Genomic DNA, 6,000 nt, shown 5'->3' with positions numbered 1-6,000 from the left:
AATTTTTTGGGCAACAATTTCTAGGAAGGCTAAAATTCTAGACAGGATGAGTTTTTGGGCATATCTCGGGAGGCTGAAATTCAGCTTAGGCAGATCAGAGAGGGAAAAAGCTGTAGGGAATAAAGTTTGACTTTGAGTTGACTTTACAAGAGGGATGCTTGACGAGGTTTGACCATAGCTTGTGGATCATTTTTATCTCATAGTTTACTAGTAGCATTAGATGTATCTCTCGTTGAAATGATGAATTTCTCTTAGGAAAAGGTTGTTGAGTTTTCCCCTTAAGTGGGTTTTCCCAAGGTAAATCTTGTGTTCTCTTTGTGCATTGTCATATCTAGTGTCCTTATGGTTTCATGGTTGAAATTCTAAAGTGTAATTACTTAATGATAAATTGGAATTATTAAAATAAGATCTACATCATTAGAAGTAATTATCAATATTTCATAAATTTGTGCATGTATCTAGTGCACTTGGGGAGTGTTTGTAAACTGGCGTTTTGATATATATTTTTCATTGTTCAAGCCTGTCTAAGTCTTATTGATGAGTTGGTACGTGTCACACTTGATTACATGTCTAAAATTAGTGTGTTCCCCCCTTGTTCTATCTTCCATAATTAGACAAATTATGGTTGCACATGTTAACCCATTAAGGATAGGAGCTCATGGTGCACTCTTAAGCCTTTATTGGGACTCCTTCGTTGTTCATAAGTGTGCCCTGCATCCTCCAAGGGTGAATAAAACACTCCTAAGACTCATTTCTCTTCCTTTTTTTGATATGCACCCTCAAATAATGCCTTCCTCCTTGTTGAGTGCATGAAGCATCATCATGACTCCTTAAGCCTTAAAAAATGCTCCCTATGCCCTCCTTGACTCTTCTGATTGCATGAGAGCACCACGAAGCCCTAAAGATTCATCCCTTCATCCTTCATCATTTCTCCCTACCTCCTCCTTGGATCTCTTGAGTGCATGAGTGCACCTCGAAGCCCTAAATCTTCATCCCTTCATCCTTCGACAGTGCGCCATGCGCCCTCCCTATCTCCCTTGAGCGCACAACACACTTGGGAAGCTTGAATTCTCTTCCTTTGTCCTTAAAACCTGTACCTTGCATCCTCCATTGAGTTGCATGAGTGCATCCTGAAGCCTTGAAGATTCATCTCTTCAACCTTTCGAAGTGCACCCTTGCGCCCAAAAATTCCCCTTGCTCTTCCCAAGTGCATTGTTATTTCATGGACAGAAAAATTGCATGAAACATGTTAGGGTAGGACATTTTTTCAGTTGATGTTTTATTTCCATGAGTGATTTTAGTTACAGGTATTCCAAAACATCATGGCAAGGATGCATGAAGAAATCAGGGAAAGAGGGCAGTCAAAGGAAGCATTCAAGAATGGAGAAAATAATGAAATCTTGCTGATCAAAGCAACCAAAAAGACTTCATTAGATAAAATACTCTTTGGAGGGTGAAGACATCAACAACATGAATGTTGCATGAAAGATCGAAGACACAAGTGGCAGCCTTGTCACCTATTGAAGAAAGTCCATGTCATTAGTCACTACGAGTCCAAGTCATCAATCATAGTGACTTGTCATGTCCTCACCACATGATGATGTGGAAGTTACAATCTAATCATATAATTATTGTAAAGACAAAGAAGTGGAATTCCAAGAATCATGTATGGGAAAAAGAGCCATGTATGGAAGTCCAAAAGACATGTAATTCCAAAATTCATTTCGAATTCCAAGAGTTATAGAAGTCCAAAGATCATTAGAAGTTGAAAGGTCAAGAGTCACGAGGATATGAAAGGTCATGCTTCAAGTTATAAAAGGATCCTCATTACTCAAGCAAAGGAATTTTAACCTTGAATTCTACCACAGGACATTAGAGAGATAGAGATAGTACTTTCCAGGAGCAAGTAGTGGCTCTAACACTCCACTATTGGAGCTAGTGATGTTCATTGTACTTATGTATCTTAAAAATTTTGCTTAATACTTGAAGCGATTCAGCCAACAAATTTTCATGCATGAATCGTAGATGTTTTGAGACTATTCTTTTAATGTTTGTGGTTTATGTTTTCTTTCATATGTACTAAAGCAATTTAAATATTTCGGTGACTTTGGTGCTCAAATTGTTGGAAATGTGTTAATATGATTTAACGATCGTTGTGTCTATGTGAACTAATTCGCTTGATGTCTAACGATTCTTCCTTGTTTTTGTGTGTGTGTCTCCATTAGATTAGTACTATTAATTTTAATTTTAGAGTCTCACTCTTTCTCCCTTGTAGTGAAATAACTTTGATAGATCTATAATTGAACATCTCACAAGGCACACTCTCTTGCTCATTCAAAAGCACATGTGTGCTACTCTCTCATGCTAATTTCTTAAGCTAAGGAAAATATTTAAGTAAATGGTAGTCGGGTCATATCTCTATATGGGATTCTTACAACAAACAGTGTGAGGTCTAATTGGGACTCCATATTGGGAAATCCCCTCTATGTTGTCGGGATCCAACACTGTCAACATTCTGGCACTAGAAGAAGGGTAGCCAATTTGTTATGGCTGATAACTCATCGCATCTGAATCATTCATCTTCTAGACAAGGCAATAATATCTCAAGCACCATGCCAACTCTTATTCCCAAAGTAGGAGGGTATTCTCAACCTCTTCCAGAGTTGGCCTATGAGGTTACCTACGAACAACTTTAGGGAATTCACCGTATTACCTGTCGGTTTGTGAAATCTATTGGTTTACTCCCCATTGATAATAATCTTCCTCATCATCCTAAGAAGAAAGAAACAACTCGTACTAGTGTATTAGTTGCATTGATGGAAGATTTGGTCTTTTCCACTCTTGAGGAATTAGTAGAGTCTTCAAAAGACATAATCTAGCAAGAGTCACTTCCACCTATTCATGGAGAATATGAGGAAGTTGTTTTTCTTTCTTACGGAGAATAATCGACATTTTATTTTGAGTTCAATGAAGGCCTGAACGGTGAAGAGAAGGCTCATCAGATTCAGAAAAGGAAGATCAAGGAGACAAAGACATGGTTTATTAGGACTTTGATTGGATGGCCGAAGGGCCACTCGCTCTTCTAGATAACTTTCACAGAATTCCTAGAAACTTAGATAAGTTGTTATCTAAGCTTGATCCTTAGAAGAATACTAAGGCATAAGATCATATCGATGATTTCTACATGCACCTAAGAATTTTAAAGGTATGGTACGATGATGTTTCTTGTAGGCCTTTTCATTTCACATTAGAAGGTAGAGAACAAACATGGTACCATAGTCTTCCTGTTAATTCAATCCATGGTTGGAGGGAGTTTAAGAAATTGTTTTTGGAGAAATTCGTCGATGATAAGACTTCGACCATGTTATTAAAAGAGTTCAGAAATATTAAGATGGGGGAAAAGGAGAAACTGAAATATTTCAATCAAAGTTTCAACTGCATATTGAACAAGTTTCCCCCATACATGTAGCCTCATGATTCTATCACTATTAATTATTATACAGCTACCTTTCCAACAAACATTTCTGTTTTTTTCAAAAGAGCTGCAAAGGAAACACTGGCTTTAAACTTTACTGAAGAAATCATTGTGGAGAAAGACTTGCGTGCCATTGGAGCTATTACTGATGATGATGAATCTAAAGACTCCAAGGAGAGTGGAAAGAAATCTCATCATCCTTCAAGTAAGGCTAAATAAAGATATTTTGTTTATATTGAAAGCTTTAATAAATATTTAAGGGCACTCACCAACAAAATCTCAGAATTAAAGAGAAAGTCAAGAGAGACTTCTACCGGTAGCAAGCCCCCCAAGTATTTCTATTAAGAAGGAATAATAACAAAAACAGTCAACCGACTAAATCTGCCCAGATTTCAAATGTTTTGTTGAATGTTGAAAGTATAGGCATGGATAAATATTGTTACTTCCATTAGGAATGGAATTAAGAGAAAACATTCCCATAGTGGAACCAAAACATGAATGCTCTGGAAACACATATCGTTGATAATTTACTAGCAGATGAACATTCTGAGCAGACAAAAGAATAAAATAAATAAATGAGCCTACGGTGGATGATGAAAGTATAGGTATTGGACACTCAGTTAACACTTTTGATTTTTTCTTAATACTGACAAGAAGAGTGTTGAAGCACCACCACAAAGTGAATCTCCTCCTCAAAAACAAACTGGTCGTTATAGTTTGAAGATCAAGGGGTCCATTTCTGAATGGGAGGTGACGAGACAAAAACTCAACGAGCAATTGTTAAGAAGGGTCTCACCACCGGCAAATCCTGCTCAGAATGCACAAAATAAGTTTGGAAATGTTGTCGCTTCTAAGAAAACTTACACTAGTAGCAAAAACAAGTCCATCACTCCAGAAGTTTCTAACAAATCTACACGTCCAGACACTTCAACATTGCCTACTAAAAGTGAAGCTATTGGTTATAATATTGTTGAAGACTTGAAAAGAGCTCATGCCAACATTTCCATCTTTGAGCTCTCAAAGATAGAAGACCAACATGAACTACTTTTCCAAGCCTTCTCATAGCCTTGATTAGGTCACAAAGCTTCTACTTCTCAAAAGGCGTCCAGTAAGTCTTCTAGAACACTACTGAATTAGTAGTTGATGTTGTAAATTTAGATGCTAATAATATTTCTCCTCCATTATTGCAAAATTTCAAAATCTTTAATTACAATGTCCATAATTATTTGGTTGATTCAAGTGCATTTGTGAATGTATTTACATTATTTGTTGCTAAGAAAATTAATGCTACATGGGATAAAATTGATGCACAAATCATTCAATTGGACAGATCCCTTGTCCAAACTATTGGTGAACTCAATAATGTTATTATCCATTTTTCATTTGATCAGCGGGTACACCAATGTATACACACTTTAATTATGGACATCCCTAAAGCCTAAGGCATACTTTTGAGTAGAGACAAGTCTAGTAAATTACAAAGGTATTTTGCTATAAATTAGTCACACTTATGGCTTCCACAGAAGGGCAGGAATAACTATATTCGAGTGGAGAGTGAACCATACATGAAATATACTATGACACCAGTTGAGGGGCATAATGAGCCTGTTGCCTTTCTCAACCTAATAGTTGGAAAAAAAAAAATGGAAACTGATCACAGATGTTATTAAGCAAAACCATCACTCGTCCCACATGATACATAGTGGGATCTCCTTCCTTGTACTCCAACTGGCGCTAATGAATCCTATAACATAGATGTACATAATAGTAACACTAGTATGAGAACTAGTTTAGTAGCTGATGATATTTGGACTTTATACTTTGATGGTTCAATAACACAGAATGGCTCTTGAGTTGGTTGCATACTCATAGATCCACATAATAAGAAGTACATCTTTGTTACACAACATTTTGTCACTGTCCCTGTACTCCCCGTTCCTCGATCCTGGAGGACCTCTACAGTGAGCCTCATGTGTTTTCCTTTCATGAAGAACATGTATTTACATCACTTTTCATCTACAAAACATTTCCCTCTTACATCATTTCCAGAGAATATTCCTTCAAACTCAATTTTAAAGGTCGACGCTATCCCTCAGTTTCTTCCCCGTGCTAATATACAAAGTTTAACACTAAGCCTAGCGCCGATCAGTGCTAGTATCTATCTATTACCTGCGTTGATCCTCTTTTGGAAAGTTTTTTAAAATGGAGTTGAAGCTTCTAGGTCTAGGAGCTTCATGAACGGAAGTTTGGTAAATGGTTAGTCAATATAGAGCCGAGAGAGACTGTTTGGGCTCTTTTCCCCTATTAAAATGGAAGAAACCAAAAGAGATAAGACCTCTCCCATCATAATAGGATCCATATCCCCTCTCTTAAGCTATATAAACTTCTCCTATTCCAACCTTAGCTAGCTAATGAAGGAGCTTGAACAACCAGAAAAATCTTAATAGCTTTAGCCTTCTAGTTTACACTTGTAAAGGGAGAATAAGTTTGTAGTTTGTTTGGTTTGGAGCAAAGAGGAAGAAGCC

Source organism: Pinus tabuliformis, chromosome 8 (assembly GCF_031772625.1).
Source record: "Pinus tabuliformis cultivar Carrire ecotype Pingquan chromosome 8, CPIR1, whole genome shotgun sequence".
NCBI lineage: Eukaryota > Viridiplantae > Streptophyta > Pinopsida > Pinales > Pinaceae > Pinus > Pinus tabuliformis.
This window is presented reverse-complemented; position numbering follows the sequence as displayed.